The following is a 25,072-nucleotide window of genomic DNA, read 5'->3' on the forward strand; positions in this document are numbered from 1 at the left end:
CCCCAAGCACAGAGTTCCCCCAATGTAGATTCGCCTTCCGAGTGTCGCTTCATTCTCTGTCACTGCACCGGGAAACTCTGAATATTACAGACCTTGAAATCAATCATTAGCTCATTGAAACAGAACTTTACAAGCAAACCACAGAAGGGACGGTGCAGGAAGCATTTGTTTAAATTACAGAGAGAGTTTATTATTTATGTATATTGTGTGTATCAGCCTGTATATTGAAAACGGCCCTGGACTGTCTCATTTGTAACCAGACACTCAGTAGCCGGACTGAGGGAGTGCTGCAGGGTCTGAAGCGCCGTCCTTCGATCAGAGGTTTAACCGAGGTCTGCAGCCCGTTCAGGGAGATGTTAAAGAATCCCCGGCACTATTGGAATAGGAGCGGGGGATCCTCCCGTTGTCCTGGGCCCACATTACACCCTCAATAAACACCACCCAATAAAAACTCATGAGCCGATACCCTGCTCACTACTGTGGGACAAAGGACAGCGGCAGCCTCTGCTGACAGAACAACTCCTGTATATCAGACTAATATGGGAGGGGCTTTCAAATCGGGCTCAGAGACCCAGTGAAGCGCCAGTAAACTGTAGGTCCTTATTTAAACCTATCGCTTATTCACACAACACACAGCCACAGATCCCGGAACTGAACGGCCCATCAATGATCTCCGGGGCACCGCCCTGTGCAATAAAGTCCTGCTCTGAGGTACAGTCTCCCAGAACAGTCCAGGGCTGCAGCCTCCAGCTGTCCGTCATATAAACCATCAGCTCCAGGCAGCAGAAGGATGGGAATCCTCTTGGTTTTCACCCTGTGCGTCTGTTTACCCCGTGAGTACCGTTCAAGCAAACCGACATTGAATGGATTGAATATAAAGCTGCCGGGGTCCATCCGAATTGCGGACACTGTCTGGGTTTTACTCCCGTTGTGTGCTTCGACTCTGATGGCCCATTAAACTCGATCTGTTTGATTTCCAGGCTCTTTCAGTCAGTCAGTGGTACAGACCCCGCCGGCGGTGAGCAGGGAGGAGTGTCAGTCTCTCATCATCACATGCGTTTTCTATGGTCGTGCTTGGGGTTATTATTTCCAAAATGGACATTTTTTCAGAAAAACCCAGACCGGGACAGAGTGGGAGCGGATCTCGAGCGGAGGGCGATATTTTGTGAGGACTGATAAGGCAGAAACGACGTTTTTCCTGGAAATTCGGGATGTGCGAGTTGAAGACAGCGCCACCTATTACTGTAAAGCTCAGTACCGGTACACAGGCCACACAGTGATGGGCCTCGGCTTCCCGCGGTACAAAAACTCCCGCTGCAGGGTGTGACAGAAACAAGTGAAGAGGCGGAGTCAACCTGCCGTTAAACCCACAGTTCTGCCTCGCACCGACTGCCCCGCAGTCTACTTTATATTCAGATTGGATGATTGCAATTAGCACCTTGAGTTTTGTAAATGCTGAGTGTGTGCGAATGGTGACGTCTTTCCCGGGTTTGGTGTCAATGAATGGCGATTGGGAATGACTGATCCCAGTTACAAGTCCCGAACACCAATGGGATCCTGTTCTAACAGCTGGAACCGGGAACAGCGGTCCCCGCCGTGTAACTAATGTCCCCCCATCTCACCGAGTCCCGGGGGATTTGATGCTGACTTGAAACATTGTGTTTACCGGAGCGTCACAGTGGATGAGACCTGAGCAAATACCTGTGTACAATTAAAATATAAATTCCCCGGGCACGGGACCTGAATTATGGGTTTGATCTTATTATTGCTGTAATCTGGTTTAATTTCATTGTAATTCCCTGCTTTCAGTTTTCTTTTTTTGACATTTTCTCCTTTTATATGAAGCGCTCATCTCCGGCCCGTGTTCCTGGGCCATTTTACTGAGAGCTCAGAGTCTGACAAAGAACAGTTTGAACCGACGGGGATTGTGGAGCACGGAATATTGTTTATTGATCCCTGGAATAATTGGGCAGCGCCGACTGTCTGGTGATGTGTGTCCGGCAGATTGAGGTGTCGGTGGTTCTTGTACCGGGGTGACTGAGAGCGGTGTCACTGTGGTGGATGTACGGGCTGAATATGTGGATGGATCGGGACGGTGGTGACTGTCACAGCTGATAAGTGACACCAAACCTCGCCGTGTGACAGACTGTCCCGGTTAATGTTCACTGTCAGCTTATTATTGTGATCAGTATCACCTCAGTCCCCTTCAATGTTAAAACAGAGCGGTTTCCTAAAGGTAGGGGTAGTTCATTGCGGTTTCCAATTGGGGAGCAGAATATGAACCGGGGTCGGGTACGTGTGTTAGTCTGGAGCGGGGAGGTGTGAGACCCCCATGAAGCCGCCATTCTAGGTGGGTTAACCCCATCTGGACCATCAATCGTTTAACTGGGACATCGGGGATACCATGAATTGCCCGGACTCTCTCACTCTGATCCCCAGTTGGTTTAAATGAGCACCGATTGTCCAAATCTAGACTCACATCCACTTCCCTGCCCTCTCCCCGTAACCCCTAATTCCCTTATCTGCTAGGAAACTGTCTATCTCCATTTTAAATTTATTTAATGTTGCAGCTTCCACAGCTCTCTGGGGTAGCAAATTCCATAGATTTACTACCCTCTGAGTGAAGAAGTTTCTCCTCATCTCAGTTTTGAAAGTGCAGCCCCTTATTCTTAGATTATGCTCCCTAGTTCTAGTCTCACCCATCAGTGGAAAAATCCTCCCCGCATCCACCCGATCAAGCCCCCTCACAATCTTATATGTTTCGATAAGATCACCAATCATTCTTCTGAACTCCAATGAGTAGAGTCCCAACCTACTCAACCTTTCCTCATACGTCAACCCCCTCATCTCCGGAATCAACCGAGTGAACCTTCTCTGAACCGCCTCGAGTGCAAGTATATCTTTTCTTAAATATGGAAACCAAAACTGCATGCAGTATTCCAGGTGTGGCCTCACCAATACCTTGTATAACTGCAGCAAGACTTCCCTGTTTTTATACTCCATCCCCCTTGCAATAAAAGCCAAGATTCCATTGGCCTTCCTGATCACCTGCTGCACCTGCATACTAACTTTTTGTGTTTCATGCACCAGGACCCCCAGATTCCTTTGTACTGTAGCACTTTGCAGTTTCTCTCCATTTAGATAATAACTTGCTCTTTGATTTTTTCTGCCAAAGTGCATAACCTCACACTTTCCGACATTATATTTCATCTGCCAAATCTCTGCCCACTCACTTAGCCTGTCTATGTCCTTTTGCAGGTTTTTATGTCCTCCTCGCTCATTGCTTTCCCTCCCATCTTTGTATCATCAGGGTAGGTGTTGCATCTCCTGCGCTTGCAAAGGAAGGTGCCGGGCGAAGGGGAAGGGGTGCTGGGGGAGATAGCGGTGTTGAGTAAGGTGTCTCAGAGGGAGCGGTCCCTATGGAATGCTGAAAGTGGAGGGAAGGGCAAGATGCATTTGTAGGTGGGATCATGTTGGAGGTGGCGGAAATGACGGAGGCTGATCCGTTGAATGTGGAGGCTGGTGGGGTGAATCGTGAGGACAAGCGAACCCTATTGTGGTTCCGGGAGGGAGGGGCGGGGTGAGGGCAGAAGTGCGGGAGATAGAACGTACACGGTCGAGGGCCATGTCAACCACGGTAGAGGGGAATCCTCTGTTGAGGAAAAAGGAAGACATGTCAGAAGCACTGGTGTGGAAGGTGGCATCGTCGGAGCAGATGCGGTGGAGACAGAGAAACTGGGAGAATGGAATAGAGTCCTTACAGGAGGTGAGGTGGGAGGAAGTGTAGTCCAGGTAGCTGTGAGAGTCAGTGGGCTTGTAGTAAATGTTGGTCAATAACCTATCCCTAGGACAATACCTATGATGAATGTGGAAGCGGTTGTCCAGATGTTGCCGCTCTCTTCCTCATAGTCTTCAATCAAGATATGGTCTGAAGAATCTATGGGAATGTAGAGGTGGAAACATATACAGATCCATTATTAATCCAAGAAATCATATTATTATTATATATTGTCCTTTCTTTTTCTTAAGTTATTAGTTTGTTCTCTAATTTAATTTTCAATATATATCTTGTGTTAAGTTAATCACTCTCAGCAATCTATCTCTGTTCCTCGCTCCACAGTCGCTCTTCCTTTATGATCCTCCTAGAGTCCGCATTGGAAAAAATGACATTTTTTTCTTCAATGTCTCATTATAATTGATTTTGCATAAATTGTATACGATCTATCATTCGGGAATAATATGATGAAATATCGAGGGAGGTTTACTGTTTGATATCGATTATTTTAACGATAGGTTTAGATAGCTACTTATTTGGACACTGACACTAAAAGATCAGATGTGAGTTATAATCTTGATTATTTATTTGTTATGGCAATGCTCTGAAAATAATTAACTTGTATCACTTTCCAACAAGAACAATGATTCAGTGTATGTGTAGGACGATAATAGAGAAACGTGACATGTTATGGTATCAAGGATTATTTATTCAGTACATCGTTGGAAACTGCATCCATAAAAAAATGCATGTTAATTCTATATTCGTCTATAGACTGATGGTTTTGTGCGCTTTAGTGATAGTGTTTGTGTGTATGATGATCTCTTGTTTTGGTTTATACTGTGTTTGTGTCTTAATGTGTGTGTTGATGTGTAATTCTGTGCAAGTGTATTTATGTGTAATTGTATGGGTTTTCATGTAATTTTGTTTCTCTGTAGATGTGTGCATGAAAATTTATGTGTAAGTGTGCTGATGTGTAATTGTGTGTGTTTATGTTTAAGTGTGTTCATGTGTGTGGTTATGTGTAAGTGCTTGTGTATGTTTCGGTCTAAGCGTGTGTGTGTTTATGTTTAACTGTGTATGTTTGCATGTAAGTGTGTGCGTGTTTTCTCTCAGTGTCTTTGTATTGATGTGTGTGTTCATGGGTGTGCAAGTGTGTTTGTGTGTTAATGTGTGTGTGTGTATTGTGTAAGGGTGTGTGTGTATTTCGCTGTTGTTCAAAGTTTCAGACAGTACCAATAACTGGGTCTGTCAACCCACAGTCTAAGGATAAGGGGTAAGCCATTCAGGACTGAGATGAGGAGTTTTTCTTCATCCAGAGAGTGGTGAACCTATGGAATTCTCTGCCACACAGGGCAGTTGAGGCCAATTCATTAAATATATTCAAGAAGGAGTTAGATATATTTCTTGAGGATAAAGGGATCAAGGGATATGGGGAGAAAGCAGGGACAGGGGACTGAAATTGGATGATCAGCCATGATCTCATTAAATGGTGGAGCGGGCTCGAGGGGACGAATGACTTACTTCTGCTCCTATCTTCTCTGCTTCTATGTTTATATGACGGTGTGTATGATATTCCGGGTATCTGCAATATTCTGTATCAGTGTGTTTGAGGGTAAGTCTGCGTGCCTCCCATTTTCACAACAGAGAGAGGGCGAAGGGCAATTGTTAACCCACTGTACCTTGCACTCCCCCACCAGAGAGAGGGGAAAGGGCAATTGTTAAACCACTGTACCTCGCACTCCCCCTCCAGAGAGAGGGGAAAGGCCAATTGTTAACCCACTGTACCTCCCACTCCCCCACCAAAGAGAGGGGAAAGGGCAATTGTTAACCATTGTACCTACCACTACCACACCAGAGAGAGGTGAAAGGGCAATTGTTAACCCACTGTCCCACCCACTCCCCAAGCAGAGACAGGGGAAAAGGCAATTGTGAACACACTATACCTCCCACTACCCCGCCAGAGAGAGAGGAAAAGGCAATTGTTAGCCCACTGTATCGCCCACTCCCCCACCAGAGAGAGAGAGGAAAGGGCAATTGTTAACACACTGCACCTCCCACTTCCCCACCAGAGAGAGGGGAAAGGGCAATTGTTAACCCACTGTACCCCACTCCCCCACCAGAGAGAGAGGAAAGGGTAATTGTTAACTCAATGTACCCACACACACCCACCAGAGCTGGGTGGGCGTGTGTGCTGTGAGGAGGATGCAGAGAAACTCCAGTATGATTTGGACAGGTTGGCTGATGGGGCAGGTGCATGGCAGGTACAGTATAATGTGGATAAATGCACGGTTATCCACTTTGGTGTCAAAAACTGAAAGGCAGATTATTATCTGAACGGCAATAGATTGGGAGAAGGGGAAGTACAACGAGACCTGGGTGTCCTTGTGCACCAGTCGCTGAAGGTAAGCATGCAGGTGCAGCAGGCAGTTAAGAAGGTAAATGGTATATTGGCCTTCGTAGCGAAAGGATTCGAGTACAGGAGCAAGGATGTCTTGCAGAAGTTGTACAGGGCCTTGGTGAGACCACACCTTGAGTATTGTGTGCAGTTTTGGTCGCCTTATCTGAGGAAGGATGTTCTTGCCATGGAGGGAGTGCAGCGAAGATTCACCAGACTGATACGTGGGATGGCAGGAATGACATATGAGGAAAGATTGGGTCGATTGGGCTTATACTCGCTGGAGTTTCGAAGAATGAGAGGGGATCTCACTGAAACTTATAAAATTCTAACAGGACTAGACAGACTAGATGCAGGCACGATGCTCCCGATGGCGGGAGAGTCCAGAACCAGGGGTCACAGTGTAAGGATAAGGGGTAAGCCATTTAGAACAGAGATGAGGAGGAATTTCTTCACCCAGAGAGTGGTGAACCTGTGGAATTCTCTACCACAGAAGGCAGTTGATTCCAATTCATTAACTATATTCAAGAAGGAGTTAGTTATATTTCTTAAGGCTAAAGGGATCAAGGGATATGGGGAGAAGGCAGGGACAGGGTACTCAGTTTGAATGATCAGCCATGATCTCATTGAATGGCGGAGCAGGCTCGAGGGGCCGAATGGCCTACTCCTTCTCCTATCTTCTATGTTTCTATGTTTCTATGTAATTGTTAATCCATAGTACCTCCCACTACCCCACCAAAGAGAGGGGAAAGGACAATTGTTAACCCACAGTCCCTCCCACTCCCCCACCTAAGAGAGGGGAAAGGGCAATTGTTAACACACAGTACCTTCCACTCTCCCACCAGAGAGAGGGGAAAGGGCAATTGTTAACCCGCTGTAGCCCCACTCACGCACCAGAAAGAGGGGAAAGGGCAATTTTAAGCCTCTGTACCTCCACTCCCCCACCAGAGAGAGGGGAAAGGGCAATTGATAACCCATTGTACCTCGCACTCCCACACGAGAAAGAGGGGAAATGTTATTTGTTATCCCACTGTAACACGCACTCCCCAGCAGAGAGAGGGGAAAGGGCAATTGTTAACACACTGTACCTCCCACTCCCCCACCAGAGAGAGGGGAAAGGGTAATTGTTAACCCACTGTACCTCTCACTCCCCAGCAGGGAGAGGGGAATTGTTATTTGTTATCCCACTGTAACACGCACTCCCCAGCAGAGAGTGGGTAAGGGCAATTGTTAACCCACTGTACCTCCCACTCCCCCACCAGAGAGAGGGGAAAGGGCAATTGTTAACCCACTGTACCCCCACTCCCCAACCAGAGAGAGGGAAAAGGGCAATTGTTAACCCAATGTACCCCCCTCCCCCACCAGAGAGAGGGAAAAGGGCAATTGTTATCCCACTGTACCTCCCACTCCCCCACCAGAGAGAGGGGAAATGGCAATTGTTAACCCACTGTATCTCCCACTCCCCACCAGAGAGAGGGGAAAGGGCAATTGTTAATCCATTGTATCTCCCACTGCCCCACCAGAGAGAGGGGAAAGGGCAAACATAGAAACATAGAATCATAGAAACATAGAAGAATAGAGCAGGAGAAGGCCATTCGGCCCCTCGAGCCTGCTCCGCCATTCAACGAGATCATGGCTGATCATCGAATTTCAGTACCCTGTCCCTGCGTTCTGCCCATATCCTTTGATCCCTTTAGCCTTAAGAAATATATCTAACTCCTTCTTGAATACAGTTAATTAATTGGCGTCAACTGCCTTCTGTGTTTAGAATTCCACAGGTTTGCCACTGAGAAATTCCTTCTCATCTCAGTCCAAAATGGCTTACCCCTTATCGTTAGACTGTGACCCCTGGATCTGGACACCCCCGCCATTGGGAACATCCTTCCTGTATCTAGTCTGTCTAGTCCTGTTAGAATTTTATAAGTTTCCATGAAATCCCCTCTTATTCTTCTAAACTCTAGCGAGCATAAGCCTGATCGACTCAATCTCTCTTCATACGTAATTCCTGCCATCCCAGGTGTCAGTTGGGTGAATCTTCGCTGCACTCCCTCCATGGCAAGAACATCCTTCCTCAGTTAAGGTGACCAAAACTGCGCACAGTATTCAGTGGCAATTGTTAGCCCACTGTACCCCCACTCTCCTACCAGAGAGAAGGGAAAAGGATAACCGTTAACCCACTGTACCTCCCACTCCCCCACCAGAGAGAGGGGAAAGGGCAATTGTTAACCCATTGTGCCTGCCTAGCCCCCACCAGAGAGAGGGCAATGGGCAATTGTTAACACACTGTACCTCCAACTCTCCCACCAGGGAGATAGGAAAGGGCAATTGTTACCTCACTGTGCCTGGCAGTCCCCCACCAGAGAGAGGGGGAAAAGCAATTGTTAACCACTGTACCTCACACTCCCCGACCACATTGAGTTGAAAGTGCAATTGTTAATATACTGTACTCCCCTCTCACACAGGAGAGGGAGGGGAAAGGGCTTTTTAAGGAGTTATTTCAAAAACTCCCTGGACTCAGCAAAGGTCCCGGCAGATTGGAAAACTGCTAATGTAACACCCTTATTTAAAAAGGGTAGTAGGCAGTAGGCTGGAAACTATAGACCTGTTAGCCTAACATCTGTGGTTGGTAAAATGTTAGAGTCCATTATTAAGGAGACAGTAATGGGACATTTGGATAAACATAATTTAATAGGACAAACTCAGCATGGTTTCATTAAGGGGAAGTCATGTTTGACAAATTTACTTGAGTTTTTTGAGGAAGTAACATACAGGGTGGATAAAGGGGAACCAGTGGACCAAGTGTATTTAGACTTCCAAAAGGCATTTGACAAAGTGCCACACAAAAGATTATTGCTCAAGATACAAAATCACGGGATTGGGGGTAATATTCTGGCGTGGGTGGAGTATTGGCTCTCTAACAGAAAGCAGAGAGTTGGGATAAATGGTTCGTTCTCAGATTGGCAATCAGTAACTAGTGGTGTTCCGCAGGGGTCAGTGCTGGGTCCCCAACTCTTTACAATCTATATTAACGATTTGGAGGAGGGGACCGAGTGCAACATATCAAAGTTTGCAGATGATACAAAGATGGGACGGAAAGTAGTGAGTGAGGAGGACATAAAAAACCTGCAAAGGGACATAGACAGGCTAAGTAAGTGGGCAGAGATTTGGCAGATGGAATACAATACTGGAAAGTGTGAGGTTATGCACTTTGGCAGGAAAAATCATAGAGCAAGTTATTATCTTAATGGCAAGAAACTGGAAAGTACTGTAGTACAAAGGGATCGGGGGTCCTGGTGCACGAAACTCAAAAAGTTAGTATGCAGGTGCAGCAAGTGATCAAGAAGGCCAATGGAATGTTGGCTTTTATTGCCAGGGGGATAGAATATAAAAACAAGGGGGTATTGCTGCAGTTGTACAAGGTATTGGTGAGACTGCACCTGGAATACTGCATACAGTATTGGTGTCCATACTTAAGAAAAGCCATACTTGCTCTCGAGTCAGTACAAAGAAGGTTCACTCAGTTAATCCCGGGGATGAGGGGGTGGTCATATGAGGAGAGGTTTAGTAGATTGGGACTCTACTCATTGGAGTTCAGAAGAATGAGAGGCGATCTTCTTGAAACATATAAGATTTTGAAGGGGCTTGATCGGGTGGATGCGGTGAGGATGTTCCCAATGATGGGTGAAACTAGAACTAGGGGGCATAATCTTAAAATAAGAGGCTGCTCTTTCAAAACTGTGATGAGGAGAAACTTCTTCACTCAGAGGGTGGTAGGGTTGTGGCATTTGCTGTCCCAGAAAGCTGTGGAAGCTACATCATTAAATAAATTTAAAACAGAACTAGATAGTTCCTAGAGGTAAAGGCAATTAAGGGTTATGGGGAGCAGGCAGGAAATTGGACATGTGTCTAGGTTCGGAATGGTCATGGCCCTGTGGGTACTGGAGTGGGCCCAGGGGCCGTGTAGCCTGGTTCTGCTCCTACTGTGTTCTAATTCTGTGTTAGATTTCAGGAGATGGTTTTACTCCTGTTCCTGGCTGGGGTGGAGATCGCCTTTACAGAAGGTAAGTACTGTAGAAAATATAGGGACAGAGTGATCGCCTGGAAGAATTTCGATCGCCTAGATGGGTCGGAGAGGAATTTCCCAGATTTTTTTCTCCCAAATTGGCCATGGGGTCTTTTATCTGGTTTTTTGCCTCTCCTGGGAGATCACATGGGTTCGGGTGGATGCAGAGTGATAGAAGATTCAAGGTTAGGATCAGATCAGCCATGATCTTACTAAATGGTGGATTGGCCTACTCCTGCTCCTATTTCTTATGTTCTTATGTTCTTTTCTTAACCCACTGTAACTCCCACATCCCCACCAGAGAGAGGAGCACAAGCAATTGTTAACCAAAGGTACCTCCCAGTCCCCCAGCAGAGAGAGGGGAAAGGGTAATTGTTAACCCACTGTGCCCCCACTCCCCCACCAGAGAGAGGGGAAAGGGTAATTGTTAACCCATTGTACCCGCACTCCCCCACCAGAGAGAGGGGAAAGAAAATTCTTAAGCCATGGTACCTCACACTCCCCACCATGGGAGGAGAAAGGGTCATTGTTAAACCACTGTACCCCCACTCTCCCTCCAGATAGAGGGGAACGGGCAATTACTGACCCACTGTGATCCCCTCTTTCACATCAGAGAGAGGGGAAAGGGCAATTGTTAACCCACTGTACCTCCCACTCCCCCACCAGAGAGAGGGGAACGGGTAATTGTTAACCGACTGCACCTCCCACTGAGTAGATTGCCTTTCAAAAGCTAGGCTTTATTAACCTTAAAAAACCAGCAGTACATGTTGAGCACCCAGTCTCAACCAAACTGTAGAAAACTGAATTTAAGATGGCCACCACAGGTCACATGGAATCAACTAACCAATAAGTTTACAGCATATATCTCAAGGCAGGAAAACAGGCAACCAATTACAATGCTTCTTATAAAACAAGAATAATCACCACATTCACCCCTCCTTTTAAAATATACTTCAACCTAGGTAGCCTTTACAGTTTACAATTAGTTATTTATGACTAGAGCAATACATGTATGATGCGTCCAACAATTTTAAAATTTTACTATTAAATTATTAATTATTTTAAAAGTCCATTTTTAATCGGTCAACCGGATATTTGTTCGTGTTGACCTTCTTAGCCTTGGTGGAGTTCCTTGCCCTCCCACACCAGGAGACACAGAAATATCTTCTGCAGGGAGGCTATCAATATCCCGATTATCAATGGTTTCCGGATTGGAAGTCCCATTTGAAGGTAGACTGGGAGGGTCATGAACATCCATTGGGGGCAGACTAAGCGAATTGTAAGTGTCTGCAATAGGATTGGAAATGTTCGTAGTATCTGTGACGACATCAACATTATCTGAATTATGGCTATTGTTAATGTCCTCAGGAGAGGGCTGGCCACCACAAGGAGCTAAGTCTTTAACTGAAACCGTACTTTGTTTCCCATCTTGGAATTGAATGTGAACATATTGGGAATTTGCCTCCAATAGCTCCACCTCCTCCACTAAAGGATCATACTTTGACAGTCTAACATGGCGTCGGAGCAGCACAGTTCCCTGCATAGTAAGCCATGAAGGTACCGAATATCCCATAGTGGATCTCCGTGGATAGTTGAAGAGCCTTTCATGGGGGGTCACATTAGTAGCCGTTGAAAGCAATGATCTAATGGAATGCAGGGCATCAGGCAGTACCATTTCCCACTGTGTATTCTTAAGGTTCTGGAATGTCAAAGCCAACATAACTGCCTTCCAGATCACCCCATTTTATCATTCGCACTGTCCATTACCCTGGGGATTATACGGGGCAGTTCTGCTAGTAGAAATTCCCCGACTCTGGAGGCATTCCTTCAACTGGGAAGACATAAAAGAACTTCCCTGATCCGAATGGATATATGCAGGCATCCCAAAGATGACAAAAGTTGAGCCAGACATTTAATAACTGTAGCAGCTGATACATCTGCACAAGGAAAAGCAAAAGGGAACCTTGAAAACTCATCCACAACAGTAAATATATATCGATTCTGAGTCGTTGAAGGAAGAGGCCCCTTAAAATCAACGCTCAGGCGTTCAAAGGGAGAAGTAGCCTTTATAAGATGAGCATGTTGAGGCTTAAAGAAATTCGGTTTACACTGGGCACCGACAGAGCATGACGAAGTCATCCACTTAATGTCTTCAACTGAAAAGGGCAAATTCTTACTGCGTAGGAAGTGTATCATCCTCGTAACACCAGGATGGCACAAAGCATTATGAAGATTAATAAGCGTATCTCCGTGAAGCACAGAACAATAAGCCCTCGACAGCGCATCAGCGGCAACATTATCCTTCCCTGGACGATAGACTATATCAAAATGGCAGCATGCCAACTCGATCCTCCACCTCATTATTTTATCATTCTTAATCTTTCCGAAATGTTTGACATCAAACATGAAGGACACAGATTTTTGGTCAGTTACTAACGTAAAATGTCGCCCAGATAAATAATGTCTCCATTTACGCAGTGCTTCTACTATTGCGTACGCCTCTTTCTCTATTGATGAATGTCTCTGCTCACTATTGCTCAGATTACGTGAGAAAAAGGCCACAGGTCTTCCATTTTGGTTCAGGGTAGCCCCAATTGCAAAATCGGAAGCGTCCGTCTCAATCACAAAGGGAAACTGCTCATCAATAGAATGCACAACTGCTCCAAGGATATCCTTTTTAAGATTATCAAAACACATCCTGGCCTCCCATGATAGAGGATATGTCATAACCCAAATATGGGGCCGAATCTTCTGCGAGAAGTTTGCAATCCAATTAGAATAATAAGAAAACAGTCCAACAACTCGTTGCAAGGCCTTAGAATTAGTAGGGCAAGGTAAATCAATCAGTGGTCGCAGCCGTTCTGGATCTGGTTTAATCTTGTTTCCCGAGATAATATACCCCAGTAAATTTACCTCGGTGGTCGAAAAGATACACTTCTCTTTGTTGAAAGTTAAGCCAACTTTTTCCGCAACTTGAAGGAATCTTTCTAGATTAAAATCATGCTCCACCCTTGATTTGCCACACACCGTGATGTCATCTAAATATGAGAAAGTGTCAGAGAGAGAATTATCACTTATAAAAGCATCCATTGCCCGTTGAAAACAGGCGACACCGTTAGTAACACCGAATGGTACTCGGCAAAACTGGTATAGCTTTCCGCCAGCTTCAAAGGCCGTATATGGTTTATCCCTCTTAGCGATAGGAATCTGATGATAAGCACTCTTTAGATCAATAGTGCTAAAAACCTTATATTGAGATACTTTATTGATAAGCTCATCAATCTTAGGCAGGGGGTACGCATCTAATTGAGTATACCTGTTAATAGTTTGAGAGTAGTCTGTCACCATTCGCTTCTTATGTCTCTCATTAGTGGTGACAACTACCTGTGCCCGCCAGGGCGAAAAACTAGGTTCAATGATTCCTTCCGATAAAAGACGTTGAACTTCAGAATTAATAAATTCTTTATCCTGACTGCTATACCTTCTTGAATTGGTAGCAATTGGCTTACAATCCAGCATCAAATTGGAAAAAGTGATAATGGAGAAATGAATAAAGAAGTTAATCCACAAATAGACAAAGGTGGCTTGGTTCCTCCGAAAGAAAGACTGAGGGACTCATGTAATTGAAGCACATCATGACCAATCAAAATGTCCGCACAGAGATTAGGCAGAATGGATAGGCGTATATCAGTATACATATTACCTAGGAGAATTAATTTCACAAGGCGACAACCAGCTACTTGTGAGGTGAGAGTCGTCTGAGCCATACACACCTGATAGGAAACAGGCGAAGTTTTCAAACGCTTCTCCCTCACAAACTGAAGACTTATAAAGCTCTCAGTACTGCCCGTATCTATAAGGGCCTTCACTTCTAACCCATTAACTTGGGCCATAACTATAGCTTTGTTTAGGCCATGGGAAAAGGCGGCAGAAACTGATGCAATAAACGCCCTATCTAAAGGCTGAATGGTCGCAGAGGAGGCAACCGATTTGCGAACACGTGCGTAATGACCTCCCTTGCCGCATTTACTACACACAGCCTCCCGGGCAGGGCACTTCAGATGGGGGTGCCGGGCGTTCCCGCAAAAATAACACTTCTGAATCCTAGAGGCAACAGCTGCCAAAGTAGAAACTGTTTTGGAATCTGGCAAACCACTCCTATTAAATCCATGTAACTCCCTTTCATCCGGAACTGCCGAAACCACGGTCGCAGGCCGATCAAAAAGAGCATAAGAATCCGAACTTCTCTGAGCCAAATCCAATGTAGAGGCTTGCTCAAAAGCACTCTTAAGATCAAAGATCTTATTTTCTAATAACCGCTGACGAATTGATCTAGACAGTAATCCATTAATAAATGCATCCCGTGCCGACTCTTCCCTATGTTCTTCTGCAGACACGGCCTTATAATTACAGTTAGCACCAAGGCGCCGGAGTGCTTGTAAATAAGCATCCAAGGATTCTCCCGCCTGCTGCCTACGGGCAGATAAAAGGTGACGTGCAAATACCTCATTTTTGGGTTTAACAAAAAAAAATTCCAACGTAGCAATAGCCAATTCATAAGTTTCACAGTCCAAAATATACTTATACACATCCGGAGTGATGTAGTTGATTAGTATATCCAACTTATTTAGAGATTGCTGATCCAACACACCCACAAAGTTTTTAAATGTACGATACCAATGTTTCCATTGCTCATCCACTCCTGCAGAATTAGGGTCAGCATTAAATCGTTCCGGTCGAAGATATCGTTCCATTATAGCAAAAGGTTAATAAATTGAAATAAAGAGTAGATTGCCTTTCAAAAACTAGGCTTTATTAACCTTAAAAAACCAGCAGTACATGTTGAGCACCCAGTCTCAAGCAAACTGTAGAAAACTGAATTTAAGATGGCCACCACAGGTCACATGGAATCAACTAACCAATAAGTTACAGCATATATCTCAAGGCAGGAAAACAGGCAACCAATTACAATGCTTCTTATAAAACAAGAATAATCACCACAACCTCCCACTGCCCCACCAGAGAGAGGGGAAAGGGCAATTATTAACCCACTATACCTCCCACTCCCCCACCAGAGAGAGGGGAAAGGGCAATTGTTAACCCACTGTACCCCCACTCCCCCACCAGAGAGAGGGGAAAGGGCAATGGTTAACCCACTGTACCCCCACTCCCCCACCAGAGAGAGGGGAAAGGGCAATTGTTAACCCACTATACCTCCCACTCCCCCACCAGAGAGAGGGGAAAGGGCAATTGTTAACCCACTGTACCCCCACTCCCCCACCAGAGAGAGGGGAAAGGGCAATTGTTAACCCACTTTACCTCCCACTCCCTCACCAGAGAGAGGGGAAAGGGCAATTGTTAACCCACTGTACCCCCACTCCCCCACCAGAGAGAGGGGAAAGGGCAATTGTTAACCCACTGTACCCCCACTCCCCCACCAGAGAGAGGGGAAAGGGCAATTGTTAACCCACTATACCTCCCACTCCCCCACCAGAGAGAGGGGAAAGGGCAATTGTTAACCCACTGTACCCCCACTCCCCCACCAGAGAGAGGGGAAAGGGCAATTGTTAACCCACTTTACCTCCCACTCCCTCACCAGAGAGAGGGGAAAGGGCAATTGTTAACCCACTGTACCCCCACTCCCCCACCAGAGAGAGGGGAAAGGGCAATTGTTAACCCACTGTACCCCCACTCCCCCACCAGAGAGAGGGGAAAGGGCAATTGTTAACCCACTGTACCCCCACTCCCCCACCAGAGAGAGGGGAAAGGGCAATTGTTAACCCACTTTACCTCCCACTCCCTCACCAGAGAGAGGGGAAAGGGCAATTGTTAACCCACTGTACCTCCCACTCCCCCACCAGAGAGAGGGGAAAGGGCAATTGTTAAGCCACTGTACCTCCCACTGCCCCACCAGAGAGAGGGGAAAGTGCAATTGTTAACCCACTGTACCCCCACTCCCCCACAAGAGAGAGGGGAAAGGGAAATTGTTAACCCACTGTACCCAACTCCCCCACCAGAGAGAGGGGAAAGGACAATTGTTAACCCACTATAGCCCCCACTCCCTCACCAGAGAGAGGGAAAGGGCAATTGAGAACCCACTGTACCTCCATTCCGCCACCAGAGAGAGGGGGAAGGGCAATTGTTAACCCACTGTACCTCCCACTCCCCACCAGAGAGAGGGGAAAGGGCAATTGTTAAGCCACTGTACCTCCCATTCCCCCACCAGAGAGAGGGGGAAGGGCAATTGTTAACCCACTGTACCCCCCCCCCCACTCTCCCACCAGAGAGAGGGCAAAGTATAATTGTTAACCCACTTTACTCCCACTCCCTCCCCAGAGAGAGGGGAAAGAGCAGTTGTTAACCCACTGGACCTCCCACTCCCCCACCAGAGAGAGGGGAAAGGGCAATTGTTAATCCACTGTACACCCACTACCCCACCAAAGAGAGGGGAAAGGGCAATTGTTAAGCCACTGTACCTCCCATTCCCCCACCAGAGAGAGGGGGAAGGGCAATTGTTAACCCACTGTACCCCCCCCCCACTCTCCCACCAGAGAGAGGGCAAAGTATAATTGTTAACCCACTTTACTTCCACTCCCTCCCCAGAGAGAGGGGAAAGAGCAGTTGTTAACCCACTGGACCTCCCACTCCCCCACCAGAGAGAGGGGAAAGGGCAATTGTTAATCCACTGTACACCCACTACCCCACCAAAGAGAGGGGAAAGGGCAATTGTTAAGCCACTGTACCTCCCATTCCCCCACCAGAGAGAGGGGGAAGGGCAATTGTTAACCCACTGTACCCCCCCCCCCACTCTCCCACCAGAGAGAGGGCAAAGTATAATTGTTAACCCACTTTACTTCCACTCCCTCCCCAGAGAGAGGGGAAAGAGCAGTTGCTAACCCACTGGACCTCCCACTCCCCCACCAGAGAGAGGGGAAAGAGCAATTGTTAATCCGCTGTACCCCCACTACCCCACCAGAGAGAGAGGAAAGGGCAATTGTTAACCCACTGTACCTCCCACTCCACCAACAGAGTGAGGGCATAAGGCTATTGTTGACCCAATGTAACTCCCGCTCCCCCACTAGAGAGAGGGGAAAGTGCAATTGTTAACCCACTGTACCCCCACTCCTCCACCAGGGAGATGGCAAAGGGTAAGTGTTAACCCATTGTACCACCACTCCCGCAACAGAGGCAATCTCACACCCCAACCAGAGAGAGTGGAAAGGGCAATTGTTAACCCACTGTACACCCACTTCCCCACCAGAGAGAGGGGAAAGGGCAATTGCTAACCCACTGTACCCCCACTCCCCCACCAGGGAGATGGCAAAGGGTAAGTGTTAACCCATTTTACCACCACTCCCCCAACAGAGGCAATCTCACACCCCAACCAGAGAGAGTGGAAAGGACAATTGTTAACCCACTGTACACCCACTCCCCCACCAGAGAGAGGGGAAAGGGCAATTGTTAACCCTCTGTACCTCCCACTACCTCAACAGAGAGAGGGGAAAGGACAATTGTTAAACTATTGTACCCTCGCTCCTCCACCAGAGAGAGGGGAGGTGAACGATTCTCAATTAGATGAACGCAGTTGCCATCAGTAAAATGTCAACTTCTAACTCACTGTGATGTACAGTCGGCCATTTCGCACAGTCGCCTATTGTGGTGTGACATGTGACTTCAATTGCCACAAATGAAACACTCGCCTTTTCTGAATAAAAAGGAGAAAATATGCGACAGAGATAAAAGAGAGATGGCGACGATTAAAGTAGCTAGCGAGTTGCGCTTGTGCGAGCAAGTCTCCCATGGACCAGTGCGGCCCGTGGTCGACATAGGGCCTTTACTGGCCCGCAGTGCATTGTGGGATGCTATGTCCTTCATGGCTCCTTAAATCATTGACAGGCTGTGAGCCAACTGAACCATTGAATTGCAATTTATTCCAGCCTCCTTCGGGCAAACTAACACACAGGCAGAGCGCTCCTTACAGGCTAGTAGTACTTGGTCAGATTATTTTCAGGTTAACTAATGCACGGAAGTTAATTGATGCAGCCAAAACCCAGAACATTAAGAATAGCAAAATCGTTCAGGAATCTCTACTTTCCCCACAGATCTCCAGAAACATTCCATTTTGTTGCTCGTTTCACGTCTCTCTCATTCGGTTGCGTATTTTCAACTCCGCTGTTTTCAAATTTAGAAAGTTGCATCTATCTTTAGCTGAAAATTAAAGAAAGTCATGGGTCGGATGATTTCCAGAGCATCTCATAGATTAAATATCCGATTGTGAAGGAATACATGGGATGAAATAACACACACAGGCAGAATATGGGAAACAGATGCTCTCCTATAAACGGAGCGACCAGCAGGAGGTTCCTGGCGCTGTCAGCAACCTCTTAATCGGAGCTGATCTGAACATCGCTCCATGGCGTTAAGTGAAAACAGCTGATCAGAGGCAGAAAGGACAGTTTAACCGGTCGGTTCATTCTGTGATCGATCTGTCGGGCCGATTGGATTCTGCAGTTTGTTTTCTCGGCCGCTCCTGGAAACAGTTGGGTGACAGTTTGATCCGAGGTTAATGTGGTTTCCTCTCGGTGTGTGTTTGAGCGCCTGACAGCGCGCTGCTCATTGTGGCTGCATCTTCCCGCGATTCCACACAACCCCAACAGACAGGAGCTCCGCCCTACAGTCCAAGGGCAGTTTCTGTACAGGGCTGAGACTGCTTTCCATCACTGTGAGATCCAGGGTGCAGTAATACACGGCAGCGTCAGTCAGCTGTAGCCCCGAGATGGTTAAACTGGTGAATTTAGTCGAGGTCTGGAGATCTGCTGAGAAACGGGTTTTAGCAAAATCTGCTTTATGTTCAGCACCGCCCGAGTGTTTCCACAGTATAAACACGGGCTGTGTGTCTGGGTGTTGCCGGTACCAGTATAAAGAATAGCCGCTCTGTGTAGTCTCATAGGTACAGCTTAAAGTCACCTTCTGTCTTAACTCCTGAGGACAGCGGCTGAGTGACAGAATCTCCAAGACTCAGATCTGAAAAACAGGGAAAAAACAGGCGTGTTTAAAATTCAGATTCAAACCATGTTAGAAATGAGAGAAAAGCTGCAATGTGTTTGCTCCACAATTACCTGTCAGAAATGCCCCCCACACAGCCCAGATGCTGAGAAGCCGCACTGTCGCTGTCAGCTCTGTAAAAGGGGGGTTGGATATTTGAAGACACCCGTTCTAATCCGCGCCCTCAATAATCTGCTGTCGTGTCTCAGGATGCTCTGACCTCACATCCTGGTGTCCCCAGTGGGGCTGTGAGACCGGTAGGTGGTGAGCTGGCTGCCAGTGAATGGAAATACTCCGAGCTGGGCTACAGTCAGTGTCCTTATAGGGAAATGGTTCCGCTTTTAGGGACCAGGGTGGGAATGAACCCATGTCTGGTTATTGTGACCGGAAATCTCAGGATTGTTAATGGTTTGGTTTATTCTGGGGTCAATTCACTCTCCAGAATTCCGTTAGTTTTACAGTCAGGACACTGGTAGGCGTGACTGCCGTGAGCTTTCCCTTACGGGTCAGTTAACGAGTGAACTAACAATGATCCCTTATTTTAAGGAGTGATTTATAGATCTGTGATATTAGAGCGATGGTATCTGCTGTTACTGAACAAACAATTGAACAGATGTAAAAATAAACTCTCCCTATAACTTAAACAGAGTTTGAAGCACCGTCCCCTTCTGTGGTTTGCATTAAAAATGTTTTTTTAATTATATCTGACGATTTGTGACCTTCTTTGTGCCTGTAATGATTAATTTACTGATCCATAATTTTCAGATTTAGAATTTTCAATGAGAGAGAATGGAGGGAGCGGCGCATCGGCGCATTTCAGCATTTTCCCCCTAATGTTCCCGGCAGCAGAGGAGGGGGGGGTTCAAACCCCCAGGGTGAGGTGGTGGGCTGGTTCTCGTTAACAAGTGATCAACACCAGCAGGGCGTGAAAACTGTCCTTACCACTTTCACTCATATTAGAAAAGGACGTGGCGCAGAAAAATAAACAACGTACAGGCGGTTTTCGTTTTGTCTTTCATCCCTTTAACATCGACCTCCGCCATCGGTACAGTTAATGGCTTCAGGAATCGAATCTCAGGCTGTGTCTTTCGCTCACATTTTGATATTTATTTCACTATCTTCCACACCCTTCCCACTGGGTGGTATCAGAAACCAATCCTTCAATATGATGGATGTCTTTTTCTGATGATTATTGTCTATGTGCCGAACCAGTCCGTTGAGGATTTCAAATATTAATCTTCAAGTCATTCCAAAATTTACACAATCGTTGCAGAAACAGCATTTAACTCTCTGCCGGTGGTCTGATACATAAAAGGAACATTGTGACCTGATGCCCTCTGGTGGATATTCTGAGAACTGTTCGGATGTCGGTGGACAGGGTGCCAAGAATCCTGTCTTTATTCACTGACTTGTCTGCAGTTCCTGGTTATGGGAAGCTGCGTTGGAGCGGTTCTGAATTAATATACCGAGCAGCAGCAAAGGTTTTACATCGTAAAACTAAAGACTGGAAGATGGAAATAAATTCCATTGTGAATAAAGAGTGGAGCCAGGGGATGAAAAGGGACAGGCGGGCACGGAAAGGGCATCGAAAGACAAAACGTGACTTAAAGAGGCACAGATGCAGTTGCGAAATGTATTTTTAATATAAATGATAGTTGAAATCACCAACAAATATAATTCCGCCGGTGGACCTCACCAGTTCTTGTGTATTGTCATAGAGTCATAGAGTCATAGAGTCATAGAGTTTTACAGCACAGAAAGAGGCCCTTCGGCCCATCGTGTTTGCGCCGCCCGTCCCTCCCTGTCCAGTCTAATCCCATTTTCCAGCATTTGGTCCATAGCCTTGTATGCAATGGCATTTCAAGTGCTCATCCAAATGCTTCTTGAATGTTGTGAGGGTTCCTGCCTCTACCACCCTTTCAGGCAGTGAGTTCCAGCTTCCAACCACCCTCTGGGTGAAAAAGTTCCTCCTCAAATCCCCCCTAAATCTCCTGCCCCTTACCCTGAATCTGTGCCCGCTTGTTATTGACCCCCCTACTAAGGGGAAAAGTTCCTCTTTATCTACCCTATCTATGCCCCTCATCATTTTGTACACCTCAATCAGGTCCCCCCTCAGCCTTCTTTGCTCCAAGGAAAACAACCCCAGCCTGTCCAGTCTCTCTTCATAGCTGAGGCGCTCCATCCCAGGTAACATCCTGGTGAATCTTCTCTGCACCCTCTCCAAAGCAATCACATCCTTCCTATAGTGAGGCGACCAGAACTGCACACAGTACTCCAGCTGTGGCCTCACCAGCGTTTTGTACAGCTCTATCATAACCTCCCTGCTCTTATATTCTATGCCTCTGCTAATGAAGGCAAGTATCCCATAAGCCTTTTTAACCACCTTATCTACCTGTTCCGCTGCCTTCAGGGAATTTTGTACATGTACACCAAGGTCCCTCTGACCCTCTGTACTTCCTAGGGTCCTACCACTCATTGTGTATTCCCTTGCCTTATTTGTCCGTCCAAAATGCATCACCTCGCACTTTTCTGGGTTAAATTCCATTTGCCACTTTTCCGCCCATCTGACCAACCCGTTAATATTGTCCTGTAGCCTGAGGCTTTCCTCCTCGCAATTTACCACCCCACCAATTTTCGTGTCATCCGCGAACTTACTGATCATACCCTTTACATTCTCATCCAAATCATTAATGTAGATCACAAACAGCAAGGGACCCAGCACCGATCCCTGAGGTACCCCACTGGACACAGGCTTCCAGTCACAAAAGCAACCTTCGACCATCACCCTCTGCCTCCTGCCACTCAGCCAGTTTAGGATCCAACGCGCCAAGGCCCCCTGGATCCCATGGGCTCTTACCTTCTTGACCAGTCTCCTATGCGGGACCTTGTCAAAAGCTTTACTGAAGTCCATGTAAACCACATCCACAGCATTTCCCTCATCCACACACCTAGTCACCCCCTCGAAAAATTCAATCAGATTGGTCAGACATGATTTACCCTTGACAAAGCCATGCTGACTATCCCCGATTAATCCTTGCCTCTCCAAGTGGAGACTAATTTTGTCCCTCAGAATTTTTTCCAATAATTTCCCTACCACAGATGTTAGGCTCACTGGCGTGTAATTCCCTGGTTTATCCCTGCTACCCTTCTTGAATAATGGTACTACATTAGCTGTTCTCCAGTCCTCTGGTACATCCCCTGTGGCCAGAGAGGTTCCGAAAATTTGTGTCAGAGCCCCTGCAATCTCCTCCTTTGCCTCACACAACAGCCTGGGACACATCTCGTCCGGGCCTGGGGATTTATCCACTTTTTGGCCTGCTAAAACCGCTAGTACCTCCTCCCTCTCGATGCTAATATGTTCAAGTATGTCACAGTCCCCTTGCCTGACTTCTATATCTACATCGTCTTTCTCCATAGTGAACACTGAGGCAAAAAATTCATTTAAAACCCCACCTACTTCATCTGGCTCTACACACAGCTTGCCACTTTGGTCCCTAATGGGCCCTACCCTTTCCCTGGTTATCCTCTTGCCCTTAATATACTTATAAAACATCTTAGGATTTTCCTTTATTTTGCTCGCCAGTGTTATTTCATGGCCCCTCCTCGCCCTCCTAATTTCCTTTTGAAGTATGCCCCTGCACCTCCTATACTCCTCTAGGGCTTCCACCATCTTTTGTCTTTTGTAACTGCCAAAAGCCCCCCTTTTTTTCCTAATGCATTTTTGTATATCCTTTGTCATCCAAGGTTCCCTTTGCTTGTTGGTCCCACCCTTGACCTTTACAGGAACATGTTGGTGTTGTACTCTCTCTATTTCCCTTCTGAAAGCCTCCCACTGTTTTGATGTGGATTTTCCTATAAGTAGCTGCTCCCAGTCCACTTTTGCCAGATCCTGTCTTATCTTATTAAAATCGGCCTTCCCCCAATTTAGAACCCTGATTTCCGGGCCGTCTTTGTCTTTTTCCATGACCACCTTAAATCTCACCGAATTGTGGTCACTATCGCCAAAATGCTCTCCTACAGACACTTCCACCACCTGCCCGGCTACATTCCCTAGAATTAGGTCCAGTACCACCCCCTCTCTTGTAGGACTTTCTACATGTTGGCTCAAAAAGCTTTCCTGGATGCACTTTAAGAATTCTGCTCCCTCCAAGCCTTTCACACTCTGACTATCCCAATTTATATTGGGGAAGTTGAAATCCCCCACTATTACTACCGTATTATTTTCACACTTTTCTGATATCTGCCTGCATATCTGTTCCTCTATCTCCCCCTGACTGTTTGGGGGCCTATAGTACACTCCCAGCAAGGTGCTTGACCCCTTTTTGTTTTTAAGTTCTACCCATATGGCCTCATTAGAGGAACCCGCTAATATATCATCCCTCCTTACAGCAGTAATAGACTCCTTAATTAATATTGCAACACCCCCTCCCCTTTTACACCCCCCTCTGTCTCGCCTGAAGATTCTATACCCTGGAATATTTAGCTGCCAGTCCTGACCCTCCCTCAACCATGTCTCCGTGATAGCAACAATATCGTACTCCCATGTGTTCAACAACAACTTCAGTTCATCCACCTTATTTGCAAGACTCCTTGCATTAAAATAAATGCCTTCCAGCCCTGCCATATTCCCTTTTGCCTTCACATCTTTGCTCTGCCTTCCCTGCTGACTTGTTTTTTCCTCCTTATTTGGCTGTACATCACCCCCTACTATAGCTCCACTCTGTATCCCATCCCCCTGCCGAATTAGTTTAAACCCCCCCCAGCAGTGCTAGCAAACCTCCCCGCAAGGATATTGGTTCCCCTCTGGTTCAGGTGTAAACCGTCCGACTTGTACAAGTCCCACCTTTCCCAGAAGCAGACCCAGTGATCCAGGAAACTAAAGCCCTCCCTCCTGCACCATCCCTTTAGCCACGCATTCATCTGTTCTATCCTCCTATTCCTATACTCACTAGCACGTGGCACCGGGAGTAATCCAGAGATTACAACCTTTGAGGTCCTGCTCCTTAATCTTGCCCCTAGCTCCCTAAATTCTTGCTGCAGGACCTCATCCCTCTTTTTACCTATGTCGTTGGTACCAATGTGGACCACGACCTCTGGCTGTTCACCCTCCCCCTCCAGAATGCCCTGCAGCCGCTCAGTGACATCCTTGACCCTGGCACCAGGGAGGCAACAAACCATCCTGGATTCACGTCTACGGCCACAGAAACGCCTATCTGTTCCCCTTACTATAGAATCCCCTACGACTATTGCTCTCCCACTCTTTTTCCTCCCCTCCTGGGCAGCAGGAGCGCCCCCAGTGGCAGGAAGCTGGCTGCTGCTGCCTTCCCCTGGTGAGTCATTCCCCCCAACAGTATCCAAAACGGTATACTTGTTTGAGAGGGGAGTGGTCACAGGGGTTTCCTGCACTACCTGCCTACTTCTATTGCTCCGCCTGGTGGTCACCCATTTCCTTTCTTCCTGTGCAGCCCTTCCCTGCGGTGTGACCAACTCACTAAACGTGCTATCCACGAACTTCTCAGCCTCGTGAATGCTCCACAACCCATCCACCCGCAGCTCCAGCTCCTCAATGCGGTCTGCTAATAGCTGCAGATGGATGCATTTCCTGCACACGTAGTCACCAGGGGCAGTGCCCCTGAATTCCCACATGGAGCAGGAGGAGCACATCACGGGGCTGGGCTCTCCTGGCATGACTTTCCCCTTAATTAATTTAAATTAATTTACTATCACCAATTAAAGATATCTCTAAGGCTCTTGTATAGTCTACCAACAGTACCTGCTACACCAAAAAAGA

At 46.8% G+C, this 25,072-nt stretch overlaps 1 pseudogene; it reads right to left on the minus strand.

The window, feature by feature from the left end:
• Window positions 1-25,072, minus strand: part of LOC147118453 (uncharacterized) — a 113,417-nt pseudogene that overhangs the window by 68,400 nt on the left and 19,945 nt on the right.

Source organism: Somniosus microcephalus, chromosome 4, assembly GCF_052327205.1.
Source record: "Somniosus microcephalus isolate GS21.2 chromosome 4, FLI_Smic_1.0, whole genome shotgun sequence".
Lineage (NCBI taxonomy): Eukaryota > Metazoa > Chordata > Chondrichthyes > Squaliformes > Somniosidae > Somniosus > Somniosus microcephalus.